Genomic DNA, 8,005 nt, shown 5'->3' with positions numbered 1-8,005 from the left:
ACTAGTCCAATGCAAAGGATCAGCATAACCTGAAGAGCCTTGTAGTTTCCTGGTAATGTATCCTAGCATTTTGTATTTATATCAGCACTTTCACAACCGCTGAATGTCCCAAAGTGTTTCACAGCCAATAGAGTTACTGTTGTAATGTAGGAAATATTTTTAGTGCCAAGCTGCTATTTTGGGAGATTTGGTGCAGTTATCAAGTGGCAACATTGGAAATCTGAGGGGCCTAGATAGATATAAGAGATAAATGGCCTCTTTCTGTGCTGTAATTTTCCTATGGTTCCAAGACTAGCCCCAGTCATTCTAAATAATCAATTATTGCATTTCTTTCTTTTGTTATAATTTCTAATATTTCCAATGACATAAGAATCAGAATCTCACCATTGAAGTTATGATCAAGTTACATTCATAACTTTTCCTCATTTTGTTTAACAAGGACCTCTTGCCTCCTGGGAACCTCCATCAGTTGGGAGAAATTAGCTCCCTTGGATGCAAACTGCACACTAATCCAGTATAATTTTAATGACTATTCTAGCTGTTCAGTTTATTTTATATCGGACACCAGGTCGTATTTTTGATTTTCCCCAGCAAATGAATGTCAGAGTTCAAACACTGTCATCAAGTTGCTGCACTGTCTGTGCTCTTGAATGGTAAAGTTACAGGAAAGAATTTGGATCTTCTGTGTTCAATTATTTGAGAAAACTAACTGATATTGATGGAAAGTCATTGCTATTTACCTGTTGTCAGCTCTGTGCCTTTGATCCTTCCCTTTCGCCTCTTATCCAGCTCCAATTCCTCTTCCTTTAAGTTTTAAGTTTTTGTATTTCTCAAAGTTCCTCATGTCCCTGATTCACTCCATGTATTTAATGGCCTTTGATTGAATCCCACTTGGTCCATTGCATCCAAATTCCTTCACTATCTTACTAATTGTTCTGTGAATCTATTGTAGAATGGGAGAGTCACACAAATCTGGACTCTCTTCCAGAAAGTGAATTTTTTTCTCTCAACAGGAAAATGCTCCAACAAATCATAGTTTGGAAAGTCCAATTTGGACTTTCAAACTATACTAATGTTGAACCTAGCAAACAAACTGTTCATATTCCCTATCAGATGGACCCTGCTCCTAATAGTCATCTGGTTAAGAATTGGAAAATTATGCCATCTGGTGGCTAAATTATAGTGAGAACCATCCATGTAAGAAAAAAACAATTGAACATCTAAGAATATTTAATCTATGAATATTTTAATCTTGTTCTGACATATTCTCAGACAAAGTAAAGCGAGATTAGGCATTATATTCTCACAGAAGGTAGCTTTCACAAATCTCATTTGGCTATCTTAAGGAAGGAGGGATATTTTAGTGTTCAGGGGTTGGGCCTACTTCCACAATGTTAGTGATTTCTCGACAAGTCAATCAGGAAGGTGCCTGGGGGGAAAGGAAGGAGGAATAGATAATGCAAATAATTTTTCACAAATCAGCTTTAAAGAGATAACTTGGTTTTTGTTGTTGGAAATTAATAGCATGTTAAGATTGAAGAAACTGAACATTGATGGAAAGAGAGACATGTTACCGAAGCTTATTGTCTCGCAGTCATCGGGACAAACACAAGAATGCCAAATTTCAACTGATCACAACAATTTATACTACAGGAGAAAAGGGTGCTGATTGGTTGACAAGTTGACTCTGATTGGCCAAGGCGTTGCCTTTGATAAAGCAACGGGGAACTATAGGCTCCCCAAGCTCCTGGGTAATTCAAAAAAGGCGCAAGGCTTGAACATATTCTTTTTGTTTGCAGAGAACAGGTCCCTGTGTATGAATGTATGTCCTTCTAGCAAGTGTGGAGCCAAATTATGAGCTTAAATAAAAACAGAAAATGCTGGAAAAACTCAGCAGGTCTGGCAGCATCTGTGGAGAGAGAAACAGAGTTAACGTTTCAAGTCTGTCTGACTCTTCTTCAGAGCTCTGAAGAAGAGTCATACGGACTCGAAATGTTAACTCTGTTTCTCTCTTCACAGATGCTGTCAGACCTGCTGAGTTTTTCTAGCATTTTCTGTTTTTATTTCCGGTTTCTAGCATCTGCAGTATTTTGCTTTTAGCAAATTATGATCTTGACTGATTATCTTAAGTTGGTTGCTGGTCTAGTTATTAATGCCCTCAGGATTGGTCAGTGTTATAACCAGGTGAGGAAGGCTGTAACGACTCCTCTCTTTTACCACTCCTAGTTTGGTTGCAGCAGAGGTTTTGAATTTTAAAAAGATGCTGGATTCCTAATTCACTTCGTATTTGACTCTGTGCAGTTTGTAAAAATTAAGCCAGATAAGTGTTCTTTAGTTAAACAAATAAGGGGCTAATTTTATTTTACTGAAACCCACCCAGGTAAAAATATTAACAATGTTAAAAATGTTTAAATACGTTCTCCTTCTCACTAACGTAAGTAAACACACATCCAAACCTCAGACATGCAGAAAAAAATACAACATTACAGAATACCAGATTTTCAGCTTGACCGAGCTAAAGTGCAGATAAAAAAGTGAGAAGTCAATAAAGGTTCATGGTGGAATTTTCCGCTCCGGCCAGCGGCAGGAATCGTGGCGGGCAGGGGTACTAAATTTGCCAGGCTGGAAAAGTCAGTTTGCCACCGACGGGAAATTAGTTTGGAATTTTGTTCTCCCGCCTTCGGTGGCAGGTTAAAGGTGGGTTTCTGATCGATGTCGGGAACCGCATTTGCATTCATTTGCATCTCATGAATGTTTATTAAAATACTAACTCGCTGGAATTACATTCCCCCTCCAAATTAAGTGCCCTTCCAGCAGATAATTATAAGGGTCTGTTTCACAACTGGGTATAAGTGGTGCACTCCTGGCAAGCTTCAGTTCATCAATGACTTTGAGGTATGTAGACGCTGCTATCACCTTCCTTTAAGAACGTTGCTGCTATATTTCAGGTGCCCATATCACAAACTGTGCCAAGGCTGGCATGAGAGGCAATACCAGTGTGGGGTGGGGGGTGGTGGGTGGGGGGTGAAGAGGTGGGACTGGTGGGGGGTGGGCTGTTGTGGAACACGGGTGCGGTGGGGGTCGACCAAGGCAGGACTTGGGGCGGGGGTGGGGGAGCATGGTTATGGAACATGGGATGGGGTGGCAGATACAGAGGCAGGACTGGAGGGAGAATCAACAGAGTGAAGTAGTGAAAGACTGTCCTGGGACAAGAGTTATAACACTGTCCAACGGAGAGTCAGAGATGGCCTGGGGCTGAAGCCACACTATTGGGGGCACATTGAAGAGATTGTCCTGGGGCTATGTGGGCCATGTCAGATGGCTCTGCATGGTATGCAGGTCTTGGTCCGGGTCTTGGGCAGGGTAAGGCCTCTCTGGGCATTGATGGTCATGCGCAGTATGGTGTGTAGGGCCTGGTCAGTCACCTGAGGAATTTGGTCCCAGGGGTTGGAGTCATTGCATTGTGAGGCAGAGGGCATATAGTCACAGTCAGAGGAGACATGCAGATCTTGTAAGTCAGTAGCTGAAAAGTCATGGGGGTATTGTATGGTCTCATGGTTGAAAAGTCAGGGTGCATGTGGTCTCCAGAAGGGGATAGGTCAGGTTGACAAAGGACATGGAGAGATCAGCATTAAAGGGTTCAGGTGGAAAGAACAGGAATATCCACATGGACAATAATGGGGGTCAAGGGGAATGGGACGGTTGGCTAGTGAGAGGAGGAAGGGGAATTAGGAGACGGTGAGGATGGAGGAGGAGGGGAGGGACTTGGTGGGTGACGGGGAAGGTTGGAAGCTGGTCTCCCAGATGAAGGTCAGCAGCGCCATTTTTGAGCTCACTTTACAATGACCCAGTTCAAAAAAACATGCTCAAAAATCATCGATCAGCGAGGGGTCTCTGGGGGTGGGGGAGGAGATCAGCACGGCAATTCTCTGCCGATTAAAGGGGCACCCAATAACTATCCCGCTCAAACCATGGAGAGCATTGCTCATATGAGTACTGGACTCAAGAGTCTTATGCACAACTAATGCTGTGCATTGAGGCAAGAATCCATTTAGTGTAGGTGCAGCGGTGCATACGGTCTTAACTGGCATCTGACCCTTACAGAAACATGTCAGAATGGATGCAAACTTCAAGAATCAATGGCCACATCTACTGCACAGAAGCAGCATGGGGCCTACAAGCCTCCATCTTCCCAGTGCATTGGTCATGGCATTCAAGGCATCATGCTTGCAGTCATGATACAAGTGCAAGGATTGGGTGTTGATAGTTAATGTTAAGACCACAGGAGGACAACCAACACATGGTTGACTGGGGCTCCTAGGACTTTTTGCCTGCAGATCCTTCCAAGGCTCCACTGGGCACCTTTGCGGAATCTCACAATTGGCTACACACAAATGCACAGGGAGGTGACAGGTGCCCTTTTCAATAAAGCTCACCACTACGTGCAGTTCAGCATGGATGCAGCAAGCCAGGCTGCCAGAGCTGTGGGATTCACTATGATCTCAGGCTTTCCACAAGCGCAAGGCATTATCGACTCCGCACATATGGCCTTGAGAGCTCCCTGGCAGCACCCTGTGAGATTACATTAATAGAAAAGGATTTCACTCCCTAAACGTCTAGCCAATTTGTGATCACAGAAAGCAGATCATGCATGTTTGTGCGAGGTACCCAGGGAGCTCACATGACTCGTACATTTTGAGTCACTCCCAGGTGCCAGAGATATTTGAGGGAGCTCGGTGCTTGGAGAGTTGGCTCCTTGGTGATGGTTGGTGATGCCCTTTCGTCATCCACAGAGTGCACCTGAGGAGAGATGCAATGCTGCACATTCAGCCACAGGCCTTTAATAGAGCAGACTATTGACCTCTTAAAGATGCATTTCAGATGTTTGGACTGGTCAGGTGAGGCTCTCCGATATTCACCACCGAGAGTGTCCCACATCATCGCTGTTTGCTGCGCCCTGCACTGTAAAGAGGGGATGTCTTGCCACAGAGAGACATGGAGGAGCTACACATCTCCTCGGACATGGAAGGGGATGAATCTGAAGAGGGTGAGGATTCAGATGAGCCACATGAGGATGCCATTGCATGGGCACAACGTGGCAGACGTGCCCATGACAACCTCATAGCTACAAGATTTCAAAAGGAATAAGGTGAAGGCAAGTTTTCACAATTGAAGTTCTCCTCACACTTCAAAGCAGGGGACACAACAACATCTTCGTTGTCATCCTCAACATATCACGAAAGGCCATCAATCTCACAATGATCACAGAGGAAGCATAAGTCACGTTCAACCCTAGCGATAGGGTTATCCTTGGAAGGTGTAGTAGCTTGGGGACCATGCAGCTGCTGTAGAATGTGATAAGCTCTTCACTAGTGCACATCCTTAAGCAACTACACATAGTGCGGTCCAACAAGCCAGTGGCCATGGCAACCTTCCAGAGGCAGAAACGCTGTTGGACACATCGATACACTCATGCCAGTGAGACAGCAGCTTAGCAAGGCGGCTCTGAGATGAAAAACATTTGTCAATGATTAGGGCTTGACCACCTCAAGATGGAGCTAAATCCGGACAGCACCATCTGTCCAAACACCAGCTCTCACGCATGATTAATGCAGAGACCACATCTTGATACTGAGCCCCAAGATGCCACCGGACATCAGGAGGCAGTGATCTATCACACGAGAGCATACACCCAAAGCTGCGAGTGATGTTAGCAATGCCCTCACAGAGAGTGGCTCACCAGGGACATTGTGTGATTATTGACAAACACTCATTATCTGCATTGGTTAGAATCCTGCCAAGTTTACGTCCTGCATCGCCTTGGGTATTTGGGAGAGACGCGGCCCAGTCAGTTTTGACAAAGCAGTCAATAATCATTTATTCCCTTCATAGATACTGATGCGCACTCAGGGGATGTGCCGGAGCATTGCTTATACCCTTACCGTCCTCGACACTGTCCTTCTCACAAAGGCTAATCCTTCCCATGAACCCTCAGTCTCTGAGTGTACAGTCATGCAATGAATTCCACATCGATTGGCATTCTGTGACATCACAGGTGGATTCCGTGAAGCAAAGCTAGGCAGCCATTCAGGAGCAAAGTTAGATCCTCATGGGTAATTGGATCAGGGTGAGCACCCCTGAAATCACACACTCATGCCCGTCTGGCAGACATTTCAATGTCACTGAGTGGAACCAACTTCCATCACTCAGCATCATGCATGGGGAGAGTGGGAACTAGGAAAGGAATAACTTTCAACCTTAAACGTGGAGACGAAATAAGGCTGCAGGGAGGCAGGAAATGATATGGAGCTCGACGATGAATAACAGTTTTACTAAAACCTCACAGTCATAAAATAAACATCTTTGCAAAGTGCACTTGGGTGAAAAGATTCCAATGTTGGTCGCCATAGATACTTATAACATCCACAAACCACAGACTTCAGTGTGACAGCACCAGGATAATCACTAACTTTGATGAACAACTCTCTTAAGGTCACATAATGTCTGTCTGAGATTCAAGGGTTACAGGTGTATTGTCCAACCATCATTTTCATATAGGAAATGCCTTTATTCATGTCACTGATATGGAACTAAAGGCGATTGATTGACTGTGATGAAATTGATGAGATTTATTGGAACTGAGGGACAAGATTGGAGATATTTGGGTGGGTTCATTTTGAACCTTTGAATGACCGCAGGACATTGCATCAAATTGATTAGACATTCAACACCCGAGGCCTGGAGAGGAATAAACGTGAAATATATTTACAATGATGCAGATTTTCCAGCGAATTAACACCCATGCCACCGTTGTGCATTCCAAACTTCTTAATTTTTCTAACTCTACCGCTACGCCCGGGTGCAGCCCCAAAATCTGCAGCAGAGGTGGAGGCAGTGCTGACTGCTGTGCCCTGTTGTCTGGGATGACTGTGGTGGGTCTCCTCTGAAGGCCAGAGACCTGAATGGCCCCGGCCTGCTAAAGGTCTCCTTTTTTTGGGACAGGTGCACCCTCCTCAGCCTGACCTGCTGGAGTTGATGGGGTCATAGGCAGATGGGATTTGGAGTGGCAGGACACCCTTAGGCTGTTCTGGTTGAATACCACCAGGGTGTCTGGCTGACACTCCTTCTCCCTTTAGGTGCCCCAGGGCCCCTCCCTGACTCCTTGAGCAGAAGGACAGCTGGAGGGAGTTCAAGGTGCCCCATTTCCCCTTTCACCTAGTCACTGCTGGAACATACCTATGGCTAGAGCGATGGTGTGCAGGTCTGATCGCAAATCCGGCAGAAACTGCTGGACCTGGTTCTCCAAGGCAGCCGCCACCCTTCCTATGGAGACTCTGATACACTCGCATGCCAGAGCCATGACATCAGACAGGATGTGGACAGACTCCTCCATCCTTCATTTCAGTCTGGTGACGGTCTCTGCCTGATGTTCCCCTGACTGTCGCTGTATCTCCAACATTTCTCTCAGGACCAATTCCAGAGGCTCGTCAATGGACTCAGACTCAGCAGAGGCCTTGTCTCCAGCAGTCCTCCGAGTGGCTGAGATCTCAGCTATCACCGCCTCCGCCTGAAGTGGACACATGTCTGTGAGGTGATCACCGGATTGTGATCCTGGGTCTACTCTAGAACGAGGACCCACTGAGGTGTGTGTATCTCCGCTAGTGGAGGGTGCAGGTGAACACAGTGACAGGTCTCCCTCGGATGCTTCCTCTGCCTTCTCACCTGAGGTGCTCTAGCGGCTGGGGCTGAGGTGCTTGCTTGGTGTCTTCCTCCGCCTTTTTTTGCTGGTGGCTGGAATAGAGAGATGAGATAATTAGTGATTGACTAGGCAGGCTGCAACATTACAGGTCACTCACAGTCATTGTGGCCGATGTATACAGAATGGACCCTCACTGGCTTGTTGGGGGAGGTCGTTCTTGCCGTCCACACTGAAGCGATCTCTGCCCTCTCCATTTAGCCCTCACCTGGCCCGCAGTGACTGAAGGTCTATGTGGGTGCCATTTAA

The sequence above is a fragment of the Cetorhinus maximus genome, chromosome 21 (genome assembly GCF_964194155.1).
Source record: "Cetorhinus maximus chromosome 21, sCetMax3.hap1.1, whole genome shotgun sequence".
NCBI classification, from domain to species: domain Eukaryota; kingdom Metazoa; phylum Chordata; class Chondrichthyes; order Lamniformes; family Cetorhinidae; genus Cetorhinus; species Cetorhinus maximus.
Note: the sequence above shows the minus strand (reverse complement) of the source record.